The sequence below is a fragment of the Lissotriton helveticus genome, chromosome 4_1, assembly GCF_964261635.1.
Source record: "Lissotriton helveticus chromosome 4_1, aLisHel1.1, whole genome shotgun sequence".
NCBI classification, from domain to species: Eukaryota; Metazoa; Chordata; class Amphibia; order Caudata; family Salamandridae; genus Lissotriton; species Lissotriton helveticus.
The window spans coordinates 1357307385-1357333313 of NC_136063.1; the positions used below are offsets into that span (position 1 = coordinate 1357307385).

Consider the following 25929-nt stretch of genomic DNA (forward strand, 5'->3'; position numbering starts at 1 on the left):
CCTGATACCGTGTAATCTGACTGTCTGCATTGAGAAATCTTACCTGGAGGTGGATTTTTCCAGCCGGTGCTTGCCAACTTGACATTGGGGAGCGCGAGCAAGAAAAAATTTCGGCGGGAGGTGGATTATCATTGGTCGCACTCACCAACTTGAGGTTGAGGAGTGTGAGCGGGAAAAAAACTCGCTGCACTTTGTGGAGTGTTAAAAGCTCTGCAAACTCCATGAACGGAGTGGAGTTCACCGCTTACTTATTACAGGGTCACACCCCAGTCAACCAACAACCCATGCTTGGCTGCATTTGTGGTGAATGTTGTATGATTATTTCTCAACTTGCTTGACCCTATCTGCATTCTTGATGATACATGACTGTGTAATTCCTTTCTAACCACTCACCGGATTGGATATTGTTTACGGTGAAGGACAAGTCTTCTTTTCGAACTTGTTCATCAGAGAAGTAGAATGTACCCACTAGCAAATATTACTTAATTGAAATATGCTAATGTTATCAAAAATGCAATATACATTTTACTTCAGAATGTCTGAGATTTCTCTGATATGGATAAAAGCTTTAAACTTTATACTAAGATAAATAATAACACCAAAATTCGATGCATTCTTGATGTTTCACAGCCTGGACTGTCTTACATCATTCGGATCTCAACACTTTTGAGCAGATGTTTCAATTTATTAGAGTACATATTCTTGTTTCTTCGCATTTATTTTCATGGTTGGTGATTATTTTTTATATCTGGACGATGATCAGGACTAAGAGCACACTTCTAAGCTTTAATGGTTGTTCAATATTATAAAATCTCTCCTAGTAGTTGATGTGTCACAAGGAAATACATAGAGCTGCAAGCTCAGCTGACCTTACTGACAGTGCTTCCCCAAAAATAATCTGCAGATTTGAAAAATTTAACCAGTTCAGTATCTCCATGCACGTAATTAGTTTCTGAAAATATTAAAATGTTACTGCTACTGACTTCAGATTCAAATTCTAAAAAGGCTAGGGTCTACCCAGGAAGACATACGTGGTAGTGGCAAGTTTCCATCAGTTCTCTAAATGAGTATCTTTGCGGTAATATTTATAAAATTATTTTTTAAGTGCATCATATTAATCATTTTGTTTCCTCCGTGGTAAAAGATGTTATTCGTGCACAAACAATACAATATGTCAGCAACAAGCAAATAAAATATTCTTACAAGGCTTACTATGACCATGATCGTACACTCCACACTACAATGGCCAGCATGCATTGCATGTGCTGACTCCACACAAGTGTCACGCTACTGACATCACGGCACTGTCGTTGCCTTCATGAATTTGATTGAATGTTGATTATAATGATTGTACGTAAGTCTAAAAAGATGTGTTAAAAGATGTACGGCAGCAATGTTTATTTAAATGTTTTCCAAGATGGCGATTAATTGTAAACTAACCGCTACTCCTCTTTCTATTACGATGTTTTCAGGACTAGGCTTGTTTAGTTTAAATGGACGAACTTTATACCACCCAAGTTGTGTGAACAAGCGCTCTGTGAAGCGCGAAACGCGTCACAACGGGTTTATGGAGAAAATGCCGCTGGCACCACGACGCGGAGGGGAGTATGGGGGGACAGCGCCCTAGTACCACCCAGCTGGCGAGCGCAGCCAGCAGCGCGCCCTCGTTGCCGCCCCCCCCGGACAACAGCCAATAGGGAGGGCCCATTGTGGACGGGGGAGGGCGTTTCGCAGCTATATCCTGGCCAGCAGCCTGGCTCGGCCTTCTCTTCCGCGAGGCCGCTCTGCGCTGTAAATCTCCCGCACCGTCGTGAAATTGTCGAGGTCAAAGGTACGTGCATCCGCCTGGTCTCCCCCCGGCCCGATCCCTGGACGTGCTCAGGTTGATTGGGCCCTGTGATGTTGATCACGGGGGGGGCCGGGGTTTGCTGGTCTAGTTCGAGATAAATTTAGAACGGTTTGGGTGGGAAGGTTTATACCGGAGGGAGGTGCGGCGGTCGGAAGGGGGGTGCTACCGGCTACTTGGCCAGATTGGTGCATTAAGGGGGGAACAAGTGGAGCGATCATGGCCTCCTTTGGCCTTTGTCTGCCGCAAATACTAGAGGCACCATGACGGGTTGTGAGCACCCGCCGCCATTGCCGGCCATGAGGCACCCGCCGCCATTGCCGGCCATGATCCGGTGACCTCTGACGCCGTTTGCTGCTGCGGTCGTTGCCCAGGAGGTCAGTCAGTGCGGGTTCGTTACACACGGGAGGGTTCGCTAAAGCGGTAGGGTTCGCAAAATTATCAGTGTCACTCCACTATGATATTTTATTGGAGCGCCCTCGCGAATATTGCCCGTTGCCCAATTAATTGCGTTGCAGCAGAATGAGGACGCACATTAGCGTTGTCTTACCAACATGTGACAACTCCCATCCGGGAAATGTCTAGGACAGTGGACACCAGGGAGACTTGGACGCGCTGACTGAAATCGCTCTTAAAAAAAAAAAAAAAAAAAAAAAAAAAAAATAAAATAGGCTTATCGCTCTTAAAATAGGCTTACTCGTGATTTCCTCTTGTAAATATTTATTGTATGAATATTGCGAGCCAGGTGTGGTGTGGTTCCCCCTGAGGTGCGGCGGTCGGAAAGGGGGTGCTACCGACAACTTGGCCAGATTGGTGCGATAAGGGTGGAGCGAGTGGAGCGATCATGGCCCCCTTTGGCCTTTGCCGGCCGCAAATAATTGAAGCACCATGACGGGTTGCGAGCACCCGCCGCCATTGCGGGCCATGAGGCACCCGCCGCCATTGCCGGCCACGAGTCGGTGACCCCTGACGCCGTTTGCGGCCGCCTCTGCAACGAGGTCGTTGACGGGCTTTGTTTTATCCCCCCTCAATCCCCGACCTAGTAGGGGTCTCTCACTGGCCCGTGGTGCTCACCGTCCCAGCTCCTGCCTCGGCCTCGCGCAATTGTAGGTGGTGAAGTCCGTGGGGGTTCGGAGGTTAGGGAGCAGGACGGGGGCGGGGATTGAAGGACGAGGTCCCGCGGGCAGCAGCTGCCGCTTGTTAGCGGCAAGGTCCCAAGCTCGCCTGTAGGTTAGGTCCCATATCACCCAAGCGACGGTGTCGAGCGGTTTCTGTGGGGTGGCCCCCCCCCCCCCCCACTCTCGGCATCATCAGGCTGTTGGAACCTATAGGGGGTCCATTCGGCAATGAATTTATTACGCCCCACCCCCTTCTTTACGGAGGGGGAGCCCATTAGGAACTATGTTAGATACGATTGTCAACGATGGGGACGGCGTTGGCGTCGGCGATGGTGCGCGATGTTGCGAAGTCGGACTATTATTGTCCCCAAAGCTATGAGGTGGCAGGTAACCATGCACTTCCGATCGTTGTATTCACGAACAGCGACACCACGTGGCAGCAGTCACAAGTGTCGGCTTTAGCAATTGATGGCGGGAGCCGAGCTCCAGAAAAGTAATTGGAAACACACGAAGCCATTCTGCACTTATGGCGGGAGCCGAGCTCCAGAAAGGTTATTGCAAACACACGAAGCCATTCTGCACACATGTATATTGTATAGCGCTTGCATAAAGTGCAGCGCATAGTTTAAGTAGCCATGATAGAAACACACTTCAAGAGCAGCAAGTAGTGCAAGCGTCCACAGCACAAAATACATAACGGCAAAAAGTTTCTGGATAGAGGCCTCAATGCCGCAAATGCCCTTGCATGGTTAAATGACAAGACAAAAGCTGCCTGTTCCTATGGCGCTGGCAATCGGCAGGAGGCACCAGATGAAAGGGTGAAAATTAAGCCGCGGTTTCCACGAGGGGTCAGACCTCTGGTTAGGGGAGTTGGGCTGGTTTTAACTCAAGTGGATTCGTTACGCACGGGAGGGTTCGCTAAAGCGGTAGGGTTCGCAAAATTATCAGTGTCACTCCACTATGATATTTTATTGGAGCGCCCTCGCGAATAGTGCCCGTTGCCCAATTAATTGCGTTGCAGCAGAATGAGGACGCACATTAGTGTTGTCTTACCAACATGTGACAACTCCCATCCGGGAATGTCTAGGACAGTGGACACCAGGGAGACTTGGACGCGCTGACTGAAATCGCTCTTAAAGAATAGGCTTATCGCTCTTAAAATAGGCTTACTCGTGATTTCCTCTTGTAAATATTTATTGTATGAATATTGCGAGCCAGGTGTGGTGTGACGAAATCTATATTGCAATGAGCTTTTTAACAGTACAGGCGTGATACGTAGATTAAAGTTTCCATCAAACTCTGAACAAGCAACAAGGGTGCGGGTTCAAGGAGCGAGGACGCTGGAAGACCTGGTGAGGTTTCCTAGTGTTGGTCTCCGCTCGCCTTCTACACAACGGCGTTGGCCCCGGCTTGCCTACCGCGATGCTCCTTGGCGTGGGCACGGGTGCAGGGAAGCCAGCGGGGTCACCGCATTCGGAGCTCTGGCGGTGCTGGTACCGGTTGGGGCGGGGAAGATAGAGTGGGGTGGGGGGGCTCATAGGCGGCGAGCACATTCGTGGGACTGCACCCTGGCAGTGTACAATTCTCGCGCGGTCGTCCCTAGCTAATGGTCTGCGTGCGGGTGTAAGTTCAGTGATAAAAGAGCGTTATCCTTGTTACTCAGTTTTAAGTGCTTCTGTCACCCGAGGTCTGAAGTAGCGACTTATCAGCATTACCAATTGCCGCTAATCAAATATTATTGACTTATTGGCAGTACCACTGCCACTAAGTAAAATATATATGCGGTTCAATACCAAGCACTGTTCTAATAGCTCCTAACAGGAGTGGTCGCACAATGGTGATAATGGTATCCTTAGAAGAGGGACGTGATTCTAAATGCTCCACGAGCCAGTGAACAGACAGGGGAAAGACGTTAAAGCACATCTGTGAAAACAGGCGTCGCACGCACCATGTCCGGTAGGTCATGACATACCCCCTGTCTCTAGATATGCTAGTGCTGCACTAGTCGCTATTAGTCGCCTCTCCGGGGTGAAGAAGGCCAGGGTGGAAGGTTGTACCAACTGGTTACCACAACGGGGGGTTGGCCACTCACTCGTGATTCCAAGGAAACACAGTCAAGCACCGGAACTTGGTCATAAGGGTAATAGGGCCAGCCCGTGCAAAGATTTAGACAGTTAAGTTACAATTGTGATCAGGGTGTTGTCATATGGCAAAAAGTGACAACATATACGAGTGCCTGGAAACAGTCAGATCAGGATGGGAGTGCACAGTGCTTGCCCACGGGGAAGAACATGGGACGCCGGACTCACGGTTATGGCGGCAAGATAAGAGCAGCGCGATGACATTGTCGGGCAAGGCAAGGGCTGAGTGTTTGACATTGACAATCTTGTTCCTCTTTCAGACTACACTCCGAACCCGACGAGAGGAATACTCCGCACTAAAAGGAGGGCGGAGCCACAGATTGGCTCGGGAAGGCGGCAAGGTTGGGCAGCAACTAGATTGGAAGTAGAACAGGTAATGCACGTAAACGAAAGAGGTGTCAAGGGCAGTTGGGTCAGCGGGACGACGGCACGATCAGCAGACCACACTACGGAGGCCTGGCGTGGGGGGTTAGCGAACGCAGTGATAAGTGCCTTACCCCTTGTACTTTTACATCCGTAGGAACCCGGAAGGGTAGAAGCCGTGACGATGAGCACCCGGGGCGCCACCCTGCCACAGGATGGGTTGTGGGCTGAATTTCTAGAGGCTGCGCAGTCTAAAGGGCCAGCGTGGGCACAAGGTTTCATTGAAGCACGTAGGCTTGAGGAGGATGGCCGACCTGGGGCCCAGGATGAGGCTCCGGGCACTTCGGGAGAGGGAGCACGTCGATCCAATCGCAAACGGAAGGGCACCCAGAAGGAATTTCCGGCCGTACCGGCACGGAACTCCCGGCCGATTTCACCACCACCACCCGCTGTGGTGGCGCCACGCAACAGTCGGCCGACTTTACCTCCTCCCCCGGCGGGGGACTTACCTGTAGAGTTGCCTGTGGTGCCGACCGTGGTGCATGACACAGCGGCTGGAAGTTCAAGCTTGGCCCAAATGGGTAAGACAATTGACGATATATTGGATTTGATGACTATGTTTCAGAGACGCCTAGATGCTATGTCTGCAGTACAAGGGTCGGTCCCACCATTGGCGGTGGACGCGGTGAGCCAAGTATGGGCGCAGACACCGCCAGCGGGGCTCCCATACCCGGTTGGCAGCAGTGCCAATACCCGGGGATCATTGCCCGGCACGCAACAGGGTGCAGCCCCCATGGTTCCTCAAAGTATCGTCTCCGACAGCATGCCGAGCGTACCATTAGTACCCCAACAGATTGCCACTCCCAGTGTACCGCTAAGTGTCACTAGCATAGTCCCTCAAACGGGCATTCCGAATATCAATGAGTCTGCCACCCCGCCCATGCTGCCAGTTGCGGGTCAAGGGCAGTCGAGAGAGGGGGTCTCAGCTGGTACGAAGAAGGTCACGAGTGTGGGGGCGGGGTCAGGGGGGGCGGCTCCACTTCCATCGGGAGGGGCAACCACAGAAGCACCGGTAGGCATGGCGAAACCCGGCTCGAAGTTAAAAGGGGGGGGTTCCTTGGCCAGACAGGTACCTCAGGCTGCCAAAGAAGGTATATGGAGGAGGGAATATATCGACATATTAACTTTACTAATGCATGACAACGCGGGCGCAGACACCAGGAGGATGGGTAAGAAAGAGGAGGATAAGGTTAGATTCCAACGCTGGCCGGAGAAGACTATTGAAAATTGGACAGAGGCATTCAACATATTGGCAGCTATAATTGTACAGAAGGACCCAGCTCAGAGCGAGGCCCTGATGGAGTATTCTAACTCTATTCAGCAAGGGGCAAGGGAGTCTGGAGGGACGGGGTGGTTCTATTATGACCAAGAATTCAGGAAGTCAATGGCAAGTTGCCCAGATATGGGTTGGGATCACACCGACATACACCTATGGTTCAAACACATGTGTAGGACTGGGAATTCCAAAAGGGAGGCATTGCAGAAGGTACAAAACGAAGTGGAGCCCAAGAAATGGGAGCAGGAGCAAAGGTGGGAGCAGTATCCAAGGAGGTCCTTTCAACAGCCCTTTCGGGGCGGGCGGGGGAGGGGGCACGGAGGCGAACAAAGACGTTTTAACTCAGGAACATGTAGAATGTTCAATAATGGAGCATGTAATTGGGGGAGGGCTTGTAAGTTTGCCCATGAATGCAACAAATGTGGTGCACAACACGCAGCAATCGCCTGCACCATAATAATGATAATGTTATCAAAAATGTCAATATACATTCTACTTCAGAATGTCTGAAATTTCTCTGATATGGATAAAAGCTTTATACTCAGATAAATAATAAGACCAACATTGGTTGCATTCTTGATGTTTCATTTTTTTTTTTTTACTTTTTATTTATTACGAGCAGACAAGGCAAAGAGTACATTTAATCGTTACTACATATATTGACGAGCATAAATGTAAAGATCAGTAAAGCAAATAGGACATGAGATTAAAAAAAAATAAAAAAGGGAGAAAGATACAAAGAAATTAATTCTCTAATACAAATTTTTCTATTAGTAAAAAAGAGAAGGGAGTTGCGAAAGTTTCTTTCAATAGTCATACGAGAAATGCTATACTAATAGCAGTGAATGTCAATTCGTTAAAGCATAATAAAAGCATAATATTTGTCTATGCTCAAAAAAAAAAAAAGGCATCATTGTTCCACAAAAATTCCCCAGTTTTTTTCATGTTTACTTAATGAGCGAGTTCCCCTAATCTTTGCTAAAGCTAGTTCCATTGAGTGGATCTCAGTTACCAGTGCTCCCCAGTCCCAGACTGTAGGTGATTCAGAGCAGGTCCAGGCTCTAGCCAGAGTTAGCTTGGCACATGACATAAGTATTGTGGCCAAGGCTGCATGTGGTATAGAGACAAGATAGGTGTCTAACAAAAGAGAAGCAGCCGTAAGGGTAGGCAGCTGGATCTGTTTCATTTTCAAAACCTTCTTAATATCGAGCCAAAAGACCTTAAGGTTAGGACAGGAAAACAACATGTGTGCCAGATCAGCTGCATCAGCAAAGCATTTAGGACATTCTTGATATTTCACAGCCTGGACTGTCTAACATCATTCGGATTTCAACACTTTTGAGCAGATGGTTCAATTTATTAGAGTACATATTCTTGTTTCTTCACATTAATTTTCATGGTTGGTAATTATTTTTTATATCTGGGACGATGATTATCTTTTTGTTTGATATGTAAACTGGGAGAGTGACAGACGGTAATGTTTCTACAAGTTATTAAATGTAAATCAATTTGATTTATAGTATTTTTTATAAATCCGTATGTGTTTTTTCAAGGATTATGCATCACACACACACCCACCCATACACATACACACACACCCATCATGATGTACACATAAAACATAAACCACATTTCGCAGTCAATATGTATTAAACATTATAAAAAGCCCATGCCCTCATTATGAGTGTACACTTCCTATGGATTGGGCCAGGAATCGCAGTCACAGGCCTATTTGGAGCAATGAGATCCGCATGGAAACTGTGCATCTGTTTACTTTCACTCAAATATTTAAGCTGATGACAGCAGTAAAAATCTGTGTGTGAAAGTCTGGGGTAAATGAGCAATTACTGTGGGAATCAACCTGGAATGACTGATTCCCCAGTTATTCATATTTTCTCAGTGGACCTTAAGGGCCTATTGTAAAGGGCTGGATACTACCTAGCCCCTGTGCTATGAACACTCATGTCTCGGTGTGGAAACAATGGCCTATTTTCAGCGCCAAAGGTAAAGAGAGATTTTGTAGAGTCTGCTTTAACTTTTATTTTGGAAAAATGAATGAAACAGCTGTACTGAAAAAAGACAGAGGCACTCTTCCCATCTGCTAGTATAACAAAGGCCTCCCTACATTGTTTGCTTCGACTGGTGCATTAAAAAAACTTTTTTTCTGGTGTAGGATTGAAATCTGCGAATATATGTAATATGCGGGCGAATTCGAAAGCCCAGTGAGGTGAGTACATGTTCCTTTCATCCCGCGACCAAAAAGTCACACACCATGCCTTTTCGCACTGATCTGTGTTTGATTTGTGCTGAACATCACATGCGATTAGGAATCATGGCAAAGGGGTCTACAGGTCGCAATAGCCAGTTGATGTATGTAAATGTTTGTGTGTGAGAGGATATTAATGTATGGGAATTTGTGGAAATTTGGACAATGTATGCGTTTAAAAACCATAACTTGCATAACACATAATTTTCTTGAGAAGTCCTAGTTTTTACCTTACCCGCTCATTCATATGCAGAGTTTGATTCATACCACTTCTGACTCATTTTGTATTTGTGACAAGATTTCTGCCAGTCATGAAGCACTTCTAACTCGTGTCGATGTCTTTATCATGAAGAATGAAATTTATGAACTGTTGGCAGAACAAAATATCATTTTTCTTGATGTTCACTTAGAGTGAGAACACGATAGCAGAAGTAATTAGACGAATGATTGAATTTGAGAGAAGTTACAGTGTTAGAATTGTTTAAATGTGAAATCATGATTGAATATGATTGCGAATGAAGTAAATTACAATGTGGAACACAGTCCATTATTGCTGGCAAGATGTTTAACGTCCTGAAAATTCTAAGGACATTCTGCAAGAAGGGTAGAAAGCAGCAGCACCACAAAAATGCGGTATAAGAAGAGAAAGAATCCTTCTATGCACAGTGAAATAGATTATTTAGTTGCAAAGAGAGTGATTATGGAGCACAAACGATGCCCACTTCCGTAGAAATCCTAAAACTTCGAAAAGGGCTTATTAAGATAGGAGTGCGTGGAGACAACATACAGGTACAAGAGGATGCTGGCCATGAAAAGATGAAAACATTATGAACTGGGAGGAAAGAAGAGAAATAGTCACGTTATCCTGTTTTAAGCTCTATCACCTGTGTTAAAAATTCAAAAAAATATCTAAGAACTGTGGCTCATGAAAGTGAATTAATATTCCTTTGCAAGACTTAGAAGTGCACTATAAAGTTTCCGTGAAAATCTAATGTACAGAATTGTTAATTTGACTGGTATTAAATTTGGCAACTCTATATTTAATTATATATAATGTGCATATTTATACATAAATTAGTATATATATATATATATTTATTTAAATGTATACATGGTATAATAAACATAGTATATAATAATGCTTTTTTCTTAATGAGAATATAGATTTATTTTGAATTTATGTATATTTGTAATATTATTTAGTTGTAATGTTTATTAGGTAAGACTGTGTTATCAGTAAAGTACATGCAGTAAATGTAACCCCTTAAAATATCCAAAACTCTCCCTAAAATTGATTTTATTGAAGTGAGCATAGTAAATAGTAAATATATACCCTTAAGTAACCAGTACGTTGCTCAAAATGGATTACATTAGAGTAGGAATAGAATAAAAAATGTAACCCTTTTGTGTCCAACACTTTCCGTGAAATTGTTTATATTGGAGTTAGAATAGTAAATGTAACTCCTTTAGTGTCCAACACGTTCCCTGAAATGGTTTAGATTGGAGTAGCAATAACAAATGTAACCCCTTCAGTGTCCAAAACCTTCCCTGAGACGGTTTATATTGGCATAGGAATAGTAAATGTAGTCCTTTAGGGTCTGATTTAGATCTCAGCAGACGGCTACTCCATCACAACGGTGATGGATATCCAAACCAACAAAATATAAATCCCATTATTTCCTATGGGATTTATGTTTTGGAGGATGGGAAATCTGTCACCGTTGTGACGGAGCAACCCGTCCACTGAGACCTAAATCAGGCCCATAGAGTCCTACACCTTCCCCAAAATGGTTTAACTAAGAGATGGCATCGCATTCTTCACATACATTATTACTATTTGTTTTATTTATAATAATAAAAGTACATAACTGTAACTTTTATTTATATTTTTGTAATATTTATTAAATATATATAAACATGTAGTTTTTACACACAAGAAAAAAATCTGAACAATATTTTTTGTCAGTTTTGATATTACATTTGTACAGTTTTCCATACTTTTTTAGAAAAATCTTTACATACTTTTTTAAGCATAATTCAATTTATTTTTATAGTATACATAATTGTTTCATATTTTTGACCTGTTTTACAATATGTAAATAGTTTTACATTAAAAAAAAATCTGAAATGTTTTTATAGGGAACATTTTTGTAGTTTAGCTGCCTTTTTTCTCTGTTACCTTAATATATGTCTAATTTTTGTTTTGTTTTCCCGGAAGTAAGTTGCAGGAAGGTGCTGCTGTTTGTTGAAAAAAAGACATTTTTGAGGTTTTTTAAAGGATTTTGAGGATAGAAGGGATGTAGGGGGGACTAGTAAATAGTATTTATAGTGTTGTTTTGTGTTTATTTGAAGATTTCATTGTAGCTTTGGTATTCTGCCCTTCGGTCTACATCTTCTTATGGCATTTACATGCAAACTTCCAAGATCAGAACTGCGTTTTTTGGTCAGTCAAGCAAATATGCGAGGAGGTGAGGATGTAGTGCGGTGAGGACGTGGTGCGGTGAGGACATGGTGCGGCTGTGAGCAGCAGTTGTACGTAAGATGCTCAAATTCTCCAATACCGATGGGAGCCAGGTTATTTGATATTTGGGTTCATTCACCACGCTCACCACATGTCCGCCCTTCTGACCACCTTTTTGCCTGCCTTTCTGCCTTCCTCCAGCAGGCTGAAGCAAGCCCGGGAACTTGTGCTGTACAGCATTTGCTGTTTGTTGGCTTGTTGGGTGCAGGCAGTCATACAGGCGGCATAGTGGGCAAATCAAGCTGGCGTTTTTACACATGGCGACAGCAGGAGCTGTCTGTTCTGGATTTCTTCAATGAATGGAAGTGTGGGCTTCAGGGAGTTGCAGGAGTGAGATAAGGCCCTAGGTCCGTGGCCTTGAGGCATGAAGATGACCAGTATTAGGCTGATGTGGCTTGTGCCTCACTGACGTAGTGTTGCTCAACTCTCTCTTGTCTTAAGTAGCACTTCTTCCTGTCTATCCCGTTCTGAATCAGAGATCTAGTATGTTCAGTACTTAGGCATTCAGGAATTTTGGTGTATTTGGCATGTTGGAAACATTTGGATCTCTTATAATATCTTGTATACCTTGATGATCATTGCACCAACTGAACTCCAGAAAAAAACAAAAAGCTCCATTATTGTCCCTACTTTTATGTTGCTCTATTGGGAATCAGTTTTTCACAACCAGGCTCCAACCATTGCAAATTGGGCTCCTAGTGGGAGCAACCTGCACCTGAGAAAGTTAATATTGTTGCCATGTTAATACAACAGCTGCATAGATTCCAGCATGTTATTTTGTTATACTGGGCAATTTGTCAGCATGCTGAAAATGAACAGAAATCTGCAAGACTCTGCTGCAGCTCAGAGTTCAACAGCGATACTGGCATCAGGGGATGTCCAACAACGGATGCAGGATTGTGATGCGGATGGCGAACTGTGTCGAAGTACTCCCAGTGGTCATCCCAGTGTTGTCCCAGTCTCTCAGGTGCAGTTTGCCCATTGCGAGTTTTGAGATCTCAAGTTGTAAGACGTAGGGAATTAATTAGGATCCATAAAATTACAATGGTCCCGAGCTATTCAATAAGCTAGTTCCTGCAACCTAAGCTGAAGAATTGGGTGGCATCTGCTGCTTGTGGGCTGGGACCAAGCCACCTGAGTTGATTGTGGAGAAAGTTGGCTTAAAAAGGGATATACAAGAGGAGCATTTTATGATCCTATCAGTGGCTTCTCCTAGGCCAGAGGTTCCTAGATCCTGCATTTGTGTGGATTATATTAGGAACGAGTAGTTAGGTGAAGGACTTAGGAAAAGGAGGAGCTGATAGTGACAACTGAAGTGCACTCCAATGCAGACTCAGAGACTGTGAATTATAAAGATATTTTGCATGAGTCATGTGAGCAGGGCCGAGGCCAAGAGGTTAAGGGGAAAATCCATTTTTCTTTCCCTCAGCCTAATACTGGCTTGGTACTACACGTTGCGGATAGGGAGGTAAACAATAGAGGTCCACTTGTGGTGTAAATCCCATTGGGGAATCAAGGAACTAGAATCTTTAGAGCTGCTGACTGCCTGGGTAGCGAGGGGATTTACAGCTCTTTTGTGAACCAACTAAGCGATTAGTCCATTTTGGACAACCTGTAGAGAGAAGAGGGTAGAGAGGATAAAGTAGATATGCTTCTATGCTCTCAGGTAATGTTGGTCTTTGGGACACAAGACAGTCATCACGTTCCTGTGCAGTGGATGAAGACGGGGTGCAGAGTGAAGCCCAAGAGAAGGCCAAAGCAAGTAGACTCTATCTTCCATACATAATTGATCTATTATCTTCGCTGGAGGTCATCGTTTTGTTGTTTAACAGAATGCAGGCAGCAACTGCTGAATTATGATTGAATAGTCCGCCAGTAGTTCAAAACAATCATCTACAAGGAGAGAAAGTCAAAATTAACACTAACTGGATGGCTACAATAAATAAAATACTGGAATCTGTTCTCCATCTCCTGTCTAAACTTGGGAGGGATACTGATTTCAATGTTGATACTAATTTGGTGCTATTACTGTTCTTATCAGGGCTAAGAACAAGGATAAGAGGGGGAAGTTTGGGGTATCGTTATTAACAATCCTCCCATGATAGATACTCCTGCATGTATAAAAAGATAAATGTGCCCCTGCACTCATGATGTGACGTGAAGGATGTAGCATTTTCATCTGTAACCCCCAAGGAAGGGCTACAATCCCTTTCCAGTGGTTTTAAAATTACCACCAGTGAAGTTCAGTCTAAAAATATAGTGATGGTGCCAGGAATGAGGCTGATCCAGAGGTAAGGATGTTTTCGGTTTTTCAAAAGAAGCCAAAGTCACTAAAGACAGCAACAAATTTCAATCCCATGCAAAATTGCAGAATAACAAAAAAGCAAGATGAGTGCTTAGGTTTAAGTTTGATTTAATTAAAAAATCTACTGAGAAATGGTGGGGGAAAGACAGGAAAACTCTGGGAAAAGTAATTCTGTACTGAGTTCGCATTCGAATAACATGCTTCCAGACAACCCTGGGTATGGGCAAGTACCCTTAGCCTATGCAGGCCTAGTTATGCTGAACAATGGACCCAGGCTATAGGAATTGGACCACAAGCTTGTGCAGATGGCCATAGATATATCAGTGATCTCATATAGTTATGTTGCACCACCTAAGGTTACTAGTGCCAAAGTCCCCAGGTCGGAGGATAATCAACAGTGGGGTTACAAGATTTCCAATTAACTTCTATGAGGCTGCTGAATGGATTCCTCAATTGGTGGACATTTTTGCTGACCCTGATGCAGAATCCTAAATAGATTACACATTTTATCTCTCTCTAAATCAATCTCTCAGCTGGCTAAAATAGCCTCCAAATATATTGCATTAGATTCTTTTCCCAAGGCTAATGCTATTGCAGTTTACTAGCCACGTGTAATGGTTTATTTTTATTCTAGGAATGTAGAGGGTGAAGTTTTGAACTCAGTGGATGAGCTATGATAGGCAGGCTTTGATATCCATGATTCATACTCCCATTGACTTGTATTTAACAGGTGGTTGCTAGTCTATGATAATGCTCTGGAAGGGCCCAAAGTGGCAAATACAACCAGCTCACCCATGATCTTTCGTTTGTGGGTTTGAGGGCTATGATGATATTGGGCTTGGTAGGATTTCTATCATTAAATCATCGAAGGGCAGACAATTTCATGCTGACCAAGATGAGTTATCAGAAAAGCATGATAATGATTAGAATTGGATTGCGAGAACAATTACATTTAAAAAAAGGTGGCTTCAGGACCCCTATTTTGCAGATCCTGATGATATTAGAGTTAATGTTTTGTCCTAGAATATTGCTGGATTGAAACTGAACTTTGAGTCACTTTTGTCTGTTATAAATTATAAATATACTAGCTCACCCGTCGCGCGTTGCTGCGATCTCCGAAGAAAGGAAATTCAAGGAAAGTCGTCATGATAACATTCAATTTACATTGTCTCATTTTTATTGAAACTTATTCATTTTAATATGGAAAACATTTCAAAGTGTCGTTTTAATTCTATTTTTTTATTCGAGTGCATGTGGATAGACGATTTTTTGTTTTTCCGTCTGGTGCGCATATCAGTATTCGAAAGATTATGAGGGCTCTGGGGGACCGATATTTAAAAAAATGTTATTCCAGAAACCTTCGCGGGAGTGTACTCAACAACTTCCCAAAGTTTCCTGGCGATCGGATGAATGGTGTTTTAATTCTATTTATTTATTCGAGTGCTTGTGGATACACGATTTTTGGTTTTTCCGTCTTGTGCGTACATCAGTATTCAAAAGATTATGAGGGCCCTGGGGGGCCAATATTTACAAAAGTTTTATGGTAGAAACCCTCGCAGGAGTGTACTCAACAACTTCCCAAAGTTTCATGGCGATCGGGTGAATGGTGTTTTAATTCTATTTATTTATTCAAGTGCTTGTTCATACACGGTTTGTTGTTTTTCCGTCTGGTGCGTACATCAGTATTCGAAAGATTATGAGGGTCCTGGGGGGCCAATATTTAAACAAATTGTATGCCAGAAACCTTCACGGGGTTCTACTAAACAACTTCCCAAAGTTTCCTGGCAATCAGATGAATGGTGTTTTAATTCTATTTATTTATTCGAGTGCTTGTGGATACACAATTTTTTGTTTTTCGTATTGTACGTCCATCAGTTTTCAAAAGATTATAAGGCCCTGGGGGGCCTATATGTAAAAAAATGTTATGTCAGAAACCTTCGCGGGAGTGTACTTAACTACTTCCCAAAGTTTCATGGGGATCGGATGTATGGTGTTTTAATTCTATTTATTTATTCGAGTGCTTGTGGATACACGATTAGTAGTTTTTCCGTCTGGTGCATACATCAGTATTCGAAAGATTAGGAGAGCCCTGGGGGGGCCGATATTTAAAAAAAAAAATTATGCCAGAAACCTTCACTGGAGTGTACTCAACAATTTCCCAAAGTTTCATGGCGATCAGATAAATGGTGTAGTAATGCATAAAGAACAAACAGACAGACAGATAGACAGACAGACATACTTTTGTTTTTATATATATAGATTATGATTGTTGTGCTGCAAGAAACCTAGGAGTCAGAGGAGATGGTGCTTAGTCAGTGTTAAGGCGGTTTAGGGGCAATTTGGTCACTCTGTGGGGGGCTTAGCTCTTATGATGTCTGTAAAATATGAAGTTAAGGTAGACATTATATTTAAGGAATTCTCAAAGTTTTTAACAATGTTAATAACTGGTTTGTCATTAAAAAAGAAGTACCATGAGTGGAACAATTATGGCATTGATTTAGTATTGATATTTACATATTTCCCTGTGAAAAAAGCCAGGATAAAAAGCTAAAAGATCTGGTAGTAATAATGGACAATGTTAACCGGACATTCACTTATGTGGCAATTTTATTGGTTGACAATTTTGATGCAAAGATTGTTTCCATATCCTCAAAGGCTGAGTTACAATTGAATAAGGGAAATGCATTTGAGATTTCGTGCCAGGTTTTGCCTTCCCAGTGGGGGATGGGAAAGGTGGGAAATTGGATACATTCTTAGATAGTTTGAACATGACCAGCACACTTTACTTTTGACAGTGGGAAGGTGGCTAAACTGATTGACTGTGAAATAATTTCTTCTGAATATTTTGGCACAGTAAAAGATTTTGAAATACGTGGCTTAATAGGTAGAGATCATAAAATGCAATTCCTCTCTCTGCATAGTGGGGCATATTTAAGAGACCACTGGCAGAATAGTTTAATATTATACTGTAGGAATAAGAGTAGGCTACTGCAGTCATCTACATTGAAATACTAATCTATAAATAGTATTGAAAAGCTCTTGAAATCTCAGGGTAATTAAACACTTTTAGTATATCTTGAATGACTGATTTTTTGCATTGGGGAGGTGGGAATGGTGGGTTTCAACTGTGGCAGGGCAAGGAAAGCTACATATAGTTCATCCAAAGCAACGGCAAAGACTGTATTAAATAAGAACATAAGGGGGCTATAATGAGGTGGAGTTAATGTAGAGTGCCTCCTTAAACAACAAAGGAATAACTTTAGAAAAGAAGTAAGACAAATAACTTGGAAGAAAAAAGACGAGACCTGGACAAAGGCAGTTGTTTTCCTTTGAACTAGGAGAAAGGGATTCTGGAACACAATCATCAGTGTCCTTGGGTTAGCTAAAAAAATAGAAGCAGGACCGATTTCTGAAAAAGCGTGTGTCAGGTATATGTCTGAACTATACAAATTAAATGAAGAAAACAGAGGAGCTAAGGGGGTACACAATATGGTTCTCCTGAGATAGGGTTGGCGGAGGTTAATATGATCCCCTCAGTAAGTGGTATGACCCCAGTACTCGAAGGTATAATAAGTGGCGACGCTTTTCTGAAACCTGGAAAGGAAGCATTAGGGTTCCTTTGTAGAAAAAAAGGGGGACGTGATTCGACCTCAAGCTATATATAGCACGATCATCCTGCTGGACATTACCCAGTAAAAAATATGCAAGACATCTGTTAAGCTTACTGGAAGATTGCATAATTAGTGCAAAAACTCTCCCAAAGGTCCAATTGAGTTTTTGTAAAGGGCTGAAGAATATACCTTCCATAGGAAACAGCCCCTTTATGTATTTGTCAACAGCCGTTGGCACAATGAATCATACATTACTCTGAGAAAAGTTTGAACCGGGGGTAATGGAGCCTTCTCCAAAAAAATAGGTATTCCTAATGGCCTTAGACAGGGGTGTATTTTGGCTCCACTCCTGTTTTCAATTTATATTGCCGATGCAACAACAGTGTTAAATCAGGTTCCTTCATTTCCACCTGAATTAGGAGCAGAGGTCATACTGTTGCTATTTTTTGCTGATGACACAGTGTTATTGGACCTTACACCAGTTGGCCTTCAGAAGCAACTGAATGCGTTTTCAAAATATTGTAAGACTAGCTATCTGAGAATAAATATGTCTAAAACTAAAGTAATAGTCTTCTCGAAAAGAATAGTGCGAAATATCAGGCATAAGTGGTGGATAAGTGGCATCTCCTTGTGTTTGCTTTGTTAGCCCTAAGTTGCCACTGGATTCAAGCTAACCTGGCTGATGACAGATGTTACCCAGAAAGCGGTTCCAGGATGCTAGTTTCCAGGTCAGGGATGATCTGGCTTGGCAGTTCGGGCTGGACTGCTCCAATGAGGCACAGGGTCAAGACTGATTTGCATATAGCTGGGTCTGAACTGAGGTGGCAAAGTGAGCTAAAGAATGATAATGGATTCAACCCAGATCTGTGACTGGGGGGTTAGCGTGTGAAAGGTTTTTGTGCTCCGTCCATTATCTCCTTGTGTTTGCTTTGTTTGCCCTAAGTTGGCAATGTATGCCCAGACGTGGGTCCCTTGATCACTTTGCCACTGGATTTAAGCTAGCCTGGCTAATGAAGGGTGTTACCCAAAAACTGGTCCCAGGATGCTTCTTTCCGGTTCAGGAAAGACCTGGCTTGGCAGTTCAGGCTGGACTGTTCCATGAGGCACAGGGTCAGGACTGATTTGCATATAGATGGGTCTGAACTGAGGTGGCAAAGCGAGCTAAAGAATGATGATGGATTCAACCCGGATCTGTTATTGGGGGTGAGTGTCTGAACAGTTTCAGTGCTCTGTCCATCATCTTGTTGTGTTTGCTAATGTTTAATAACTACATTTTTGTAAAAGTGCTTCATGTGTTTTTGACATGTTTCTTATGTACAGATATGTGTGGTGTAGTCATCAGCACACAGTACAGCATGCAGCTTTGGTGTTCTGCAACTCAGTAGAGTCATTTATGCTGTGATGTTTTATTTAGGCAATTCAAACATTATTTTATGTTAAATAAGTGAAGGGACGTGAACGTACCCTGGCTGGTGTCTGCAGAATTGGAGGTGTCAATGCCTGACACTTCCACCACACTTTCTGGTTCCAGTGTCACCTCAATGAGTGTCTCCATGGGAGTGGGAGGGGGTGTTTTGAGGAGCCACCATTTGTGTCACAACCCTCAGCCAGCCCTACTGACCACTTTCTCCTTTTTGAGAGATCTTAGGTCATACCAGTGTTTGCATATCTATGGGATAGTCCTCTGTGTAACACCTAGAGAGTTCACTTTCTCCAAGATGCTGTTCCATTTCTTGTTTTTTTGTCTCTCTGGTACAGTGAAAGAGGCCTTCCCAAATAGCTGGTCCATATGTGCCACACATTCTTCTGTCAGGAGCTCCAGATTATTTTCAGAAAACTTGATCTTCCTTTTCCTGATTCCAGAATCCTTCTCTCCATCTTCCTTGGACATTGTGCAGTTCAGTCACAGGTATTCCCTTGCCAGTGGTGATACAGGTGCACTCCTCCCTTCCAGCACCTTCCCAGGCTTCTTATTTGTGGCCACATCCTGTAATTCTTAACTTCCTGGTCTGACATCATCATTCTGTATCCAGAGTAAGACTTTTCCGAATTTGCGATTTTCTTTTAGAAAATCAAAATTTTGCAATTTTCAAATTGTAATTTCCTAATTACAATGGAAAATCCATAGGAATATCTATTAGTGCAATAACCGGTTACATACATTTTATTTTGCTATTCCCTAACAGTAATTTCTACTGATTTGCTATTTGGAAATCGCAAACCCTAACTTTTGTAGATATGGCCCGAAATCCTTTTATCCTGCCCATGCTCCATCACCATCAGCCTGAACCTGTGACTATGTCCCAATCTGATGGAACCAGAGAGTTAGGTTAATGTGGGGTTGCTAGTGACTTCATACTTACAGGAATTGTGGTACCTGCTTGATTAGGGTTTCACCCCTCTCAACCACTAACCCAATATAATACACCGTTGATCCATGACAAGGAAATTAGTCACCAGTGTCATTGTATCAATTTGGTCCTATATGTTGACAACTCTAAACCATAGCCATGGTCATAGAATAATGTCAATTACTGCATTCACAAAAGACAATATATAGTGGTCACTAGGTTTGGTGCAGACCACAAAGCATCTTTTGCTCCACTGACCTACCAGGGTATTTCCTTATCCTTTGTTTCCTCAGTGGGTCAAAAAGTGAAGAAAAAACTAGAGCACTCACCCAATCATTTCCCAAGACGCCCATTCACTGGTTCATTCTACATTCACATCGCATACTGAGTTTATATTAGGGAACAGTGAAAGATGGGTGACCTTGAAACATGTATTTCGAATGATTTAATTCCTCATCATTCCCTAGGTCAGTATTTGCCAGGAAATCTATCTTCCTCTTATACTGATGTACACAATTCAACTGTTATGTTGTTTGCATGTTACTATTCCACATCATCTCAACAATCAGGTTTGTGTTGTTTGTAACAATCGGAATTAACCATAGTGAGTATTTGCTTGTCCTGTATAATATGGGTGTGTGGCCTTATCATGGAGTATACTCACAAATACCATCTTAAGTACAGTCAGGTTTGTTTGCATCACCAGTAGCTCAAACCAGGGTAGCTGTTTCTTCATGAAGCAAGGCTTGACTAGTGTAAAGCATTTAACAGCACCAAACAATGGAATAAGAAGGTCACACAACACGAAACGGGCTCAAAAACAATTCTGACCTATAGGCCATATTTATATGAATTTTTAGATTCCTTGATCATCAGAATCAACTGGAGGGTTCCGGAGATACACATTTTTAAAGAAATAAATACTTTTAAAAGCAACTGCAAACAAGCATTAGTCACAAACTTTTGAAATGTTTGAAACAGTTTCTTTTGTGACTCTGTCCCGATTTGGGTGACCACATCCAACAGGGCAGATGTCTAGGAGTCCAGTAATGTTACCTTGGACAGTTTATTTCCCATCAGAGCCTATTCCATTTCAGTTACAGCTTTTAGCGTATGACCAACATAGACAGCAATGGAGTGGTCCTGATGCTGGGGTGCTGTGCAGTCGACAGAGTAGAAGTGTGGTTGAGCTCTCGGTACACGGGTAGGGTGAGATGACTTTGAACATGGCACTTGGGTCCCATGGCATGATAGTAGAAGGCCAGCTGTGGCTGGACTACCGACCCCCGAACACAGCTATCACAGAGAATATCGTTGTAGGGGCTAGTGTTCCTCATGGGTGACAGATCCAGTCTCTTAAAGCACTCCCTGGTCCAACAGACATGGATGCAAACTTTGGCTATGTCAGATTTGTTTCTTAGTGTGCTGGACGGAGGCCAGTGGTAATCCTTCAAGAGTGGCTACTGCTTTGCCAGTTTGGGCTTCCTCAGCTTTGATGTCCCTGGTGCTGTTCAAGTGGGCCAGTCGACTGACCCTTGGAGTCACTGCTTAGATCTGGGGACAGGAAGCAACTTTTCCCTGAGCCAGGAGCCACAGGCACAGTCCAAACTCAATAGCCCAAAGTGTAGCTGTTGCAGTCTTTCTGACAATGCAGCCTCTCTTTGTTCAGCTTCAAATGCAGCAGGGGAGTCCTCTTTTCGTCCTTTCTCCCACTCCAACATTTACTGAGGTTCAGGATGCCTGGGGGGCCCGTTATATTTTCAGGAAAGTTGCCTGAGGGGACAATGCAGTTAGTAGGTCACCTCTTCTTTGTTAAGAAAGTTCTGGTAACGTATGGCATTTGGTAATCCTAGAGTGCAATATTATTGCCATTCTTTTGATATCGGACCCTTCACTCTACTGTCAGGAGCATGGTAGCCCACCTCACAGGTATGGCTAACAAAGGGCTACACACCCACTGAAAAAAAACGGTTTAGGGATGGCTTTTCCCTCTCTGGTCATATCTGAAGCTTGCCTGCATGAACAAAAGGCATCCTGCTAGAGTGTGTTGTTACAGGCAGTGCTTCAAAGGCGGCTTCTCCTTTGATGCTCGCTTTTTGGGCTAACACCCAAGGGGCCTTCCTGGGAGAGGAGATCACACCTCACTCTGTGGCAACTGCCTTTGTTCCCAAATCTGGGAGTCCTTCACATGTCCTCCCGGACATAAATCTGTCTGTTGGCTGGGCTTGTGCAATGACGTTGGACCAGCTGGGGCACAAAGTGGCACATTTCTAAAAGTTGCTCATCTTTAATAGGGACATTAATCACAAGTTGGGCATTAAGTCTGTTTTAATGCCATGACTAATTTTTTACCTTACAGTACCCAGTTACATAGTCCCATTCAGAAATTAGAGAGGCTGGCACCCCAGATGGTAACCCAGTGTTAGCCAAATGGGCTGCTAACTTTCCCCAGCAAAATGACAACTTTTAATGTTTTTGCTGATAAGACACATACACACCTATATTTCTTGCCTAATAATGTACAAATCCAAGCCATAATCTGATTTCCCCAGCACATTTCCTGTTAGTACATTTGACATGATTCCACAAGATTTTTCACTCAGAGATAAATGTTCTGTATTTAAATTATTTTGAGGAAACCGTGCATTAAATAGCAAAGCAGTCAGATTTCCATTTACCATAGCCAACATTCCAACTTTCACACTCATTGTAAATTGATTATTGTACACATAGATCAATTTTTAACATATTTGCAACCATGTTCGTCATGAGTATATGACTCAGTTCAGTAAGCAGTCCAAGGAAATAGGAATTAAAAATATTAAGAAACATCATTTTGTTCTCTTGCTCCAATATTGAGCTGAGAATGACTTTCATTTAAGAGTTAAATACCTCACGGCTTCAGTTCTTCCCCTCTGTGCCCCAGTCTCACTTTGGATCATAAATCTGACTGAGCACTGCTCCTTATCAGGTCCTGCTCAATTGGAAATCCACTGAATCATAGGACGGGGTGCTTGTGGAGCCAAGAATAGACAAATCACAGTAAGACAAGGAAACAGAAGGAATCTGAAAATGTTGACGCAAATAGCTAATATAGTCACTGTGCAGTTCACAGAAGCTCTGATTCTCCATAATGAATTGGATTCCCAGTCAGGAATATTTCATGGGTAATACAATGGGAGTACCCGCACTGACTTACTTGGTCCATTGATAGTAATCACTAGTAACCTTTGACTTCTGATTACATTATTTGATTTAAATCTTGAAGACTATGGGCTTATTAGTAATTGGGTTTCTGCTTGGCAGATGTACGTGCCCTGACAAAGCAGGAACCACAATACTAGTCAGAATATGTCACAAACACACCCTAAATTACCCTGTGCTCACCCTCTGCAAGCTTGGCACAGAGCAGTCAGTCTTAGCTTAAGAGGCAATTTGTAAAGTATTTGTGCAACACTTCAAACAGTAACACAACAAAAATACCAGGTTAGAAAAATAGAGAATAATTTTATAAATAAAAAAAGACTAAAAGGACAAAAATCCAATAAGTAGAATTCATGAGAGAATAATTTTAAGGAATAAACTTAAAAATAGAATGCAGAAGCAATAAGCCCTAGGACATCTGATCGTGCCGAACCGTGACAAAGTCAAAAGAGCAGGCCAACCGCAATAGAGAGTAGGTTGGATAGAGGGACCCAGTTAGATTCACTGAACAAAAATACGTTGATATGGACTGTGTCATTGTCGACGAAGATGCAAGGTGCAGCTGAAGTGCGTCTGTATCTAGCCATGCAATGGACAAGATGCATTGATTTTCTCCACGCAACAGCTGCATCGGTTCAGAGGTTGATCAGCTGGTTCTGAAGGTGATGTGCTGGGTTCACTCCACACAATGAGGAGGATGCACCATTTCTAATCCATGCAAAGGCGAAGGTATGCCCATTCCGAGACACTCAAAGGTGAAGATGTGCCACTTCAAATGACGATGCATGGGTTGGCTTGAAGATTCAACTTTGGCCTCCCTTCCAAGGGTCCAGTACTGAGGTGGCACAACTTTGTAGAGCAGACTGACACTGACAGATGGCAGAGTCCAGGTGCAGATGTAGGTAATATGGAAGTAATTTATGTCTCTGAGACTTCAAATCAGGAGGCATGCCAGCAAGCCCTCGGAGTCACTTTGGGTTCAAGTGATGCAGGTCCAATCCTTCTCATTCAGGCAAGGGAATAGCAGACAGCAGGTCAGCAAATTAAGACAGGACTCCAGCAAACCAGCAATCCAGTAGAGTGGCATTCCTTTCAGCAGTACAGCAGTTCTTTTTCCTGGCAGAGAGGTCAAAGGTCCAGAAGTGTACTGAAGTCATGGGGACAGAGGTCCATTACTTATACCCAGTTGGGACTTTGAAGTGGGGGAGTCTTGAAAGAAGGCTTCGATGTGCACAGAGGTCCTCCCTTCCTGTCCTGGATCCAGAATCCCTGCAGGGGTTATGAAACCTTTTGCATGCTGACTGGACACTTCCTATTCATGTGTCAGTGTGGTGCCCAGCTCCTCCTTCCCATCTCCTAGGATGGCCCATCAAGACACATCTAAGCTCCCTCTGTGTTTGGCCGTCTAGAAGGAATACACAAAGCTAGATGTCACCCAAACCAGACTGAACAGAGACAGGCAGCAGGCACCAAATGGCTGAAGTATGACATTGGCAGCTTTCTCTTGCAACTTTTAAAAGCTGGCACAGTCCCTTGGGGATTACGAACACGCAATATACCAGTCATTTCTTTCATAGGTACAGCCGCGAAATAAAGAACCTGACTACTGTTGACACAACTTCAATTTGGAACACCGAGACAAAAACAAAAGCTGCTCTTTATTATGTCAATTTAAAAAAGACTTCAATGAAAAAAACATGCAAATTTAGTTGCTGCAAGGTCCTTGCGAGCTCTATCTACATTGTTCTCTTTTAAATATTTTGGATGTACAATCACTGAAAAGATGTTCCACTTCACCGCCAAGATCTTAACCGTGATGGCCTACAAGTAATAAGTAAGTAGGCAGACCGATTGGCCCATGAGGTCTAACACAGAAGAGTAGATCATTTTCCAAAAAACAACTAAAGTGGCTCTCCTCATTTTTTTGTTCTTACAGTGTCTCATAATTCAATGTCCTGATGAGAAACCTCAAGTAGATTAGGATCAAAAAGGATAAAACAAACACCAGGGAGGTCTTTCTCCCCCCAAAAAATTAGCATTCAGCGAACCCTTAAATGTACTTTGAGGCACTTTGTTGGAGTGTCACTTTTTTTAAAGCCCGAAAACAAAATGTAAAGGAAAAACCCCTGATGTTTATGCTTTAAAAGTGAGCCCACACTATTGGTTCAGTCACTTGAGGGTCATTGGTTCTGTTAAATGCTTGAACTAGAGCATATTTATGTATTGTTTTTGTTATAAAAAATCCTTTGACATTTGTGTTGTGAGATATTTTTTAGTATTGTTTTTTACGTAAAAAAATGCATTTGAATGCTGATGTCATATTTTTGTTATGCTCTAATGTTTCTGACAGTATCTCATATAGACTGAAAGAAATATGTTTGAATTGCTAGTGAATAAAAAACTGTGATCATGTTGATTAAGTGTCTTGACCATAAAATCAAAAGATTCTTGTTCAAGGATTCATGTCAGTAATGACGTATTTTTAATTGTGACAGCTTCATAAAAGTGGCATTTTCAGAAACGCAATTTAAAACCCAACTTCACCATAAGTTGTGATTTTTAATTGCTTTTATGGTGCCAATCTTTTATCGACACTTTTATGTATGTTTTGTGTCTTTTATGATTGTAAATTATCGAATAAAGACTAATGAATTGAATTGAATTGATTTTGAATTGTGATTCCAGAGACACCTGACTTGGAGGTTTTATCTCCTCCCAATTGAAAATTACACTTATAACATATATTAAGATAATATAAGGTAATCCCAAGGTTATCCTATATGAGAGATAGGCCTTGCAGTAGTGAAAAATGAATTTAAAAGTTTTTCACTACCAGGGCTTGTACAACTCACAGAGTTTCACTCCGT

General features: G+C 42.7%; 1 pseudogene; it reads left to right on the forward strand.

The window, feature by feature from the left end:
- The first annotated feature begins 9631 nt into the window (after positions 1-9631).
- LOC144828149 (large ribosomal subunit protein eL42-like) lies at positions 9632-9944 on the forward strand (annotated as a pseudogene).
- Positions 9945-25929: the final 15985 nt, after the last annotated feature.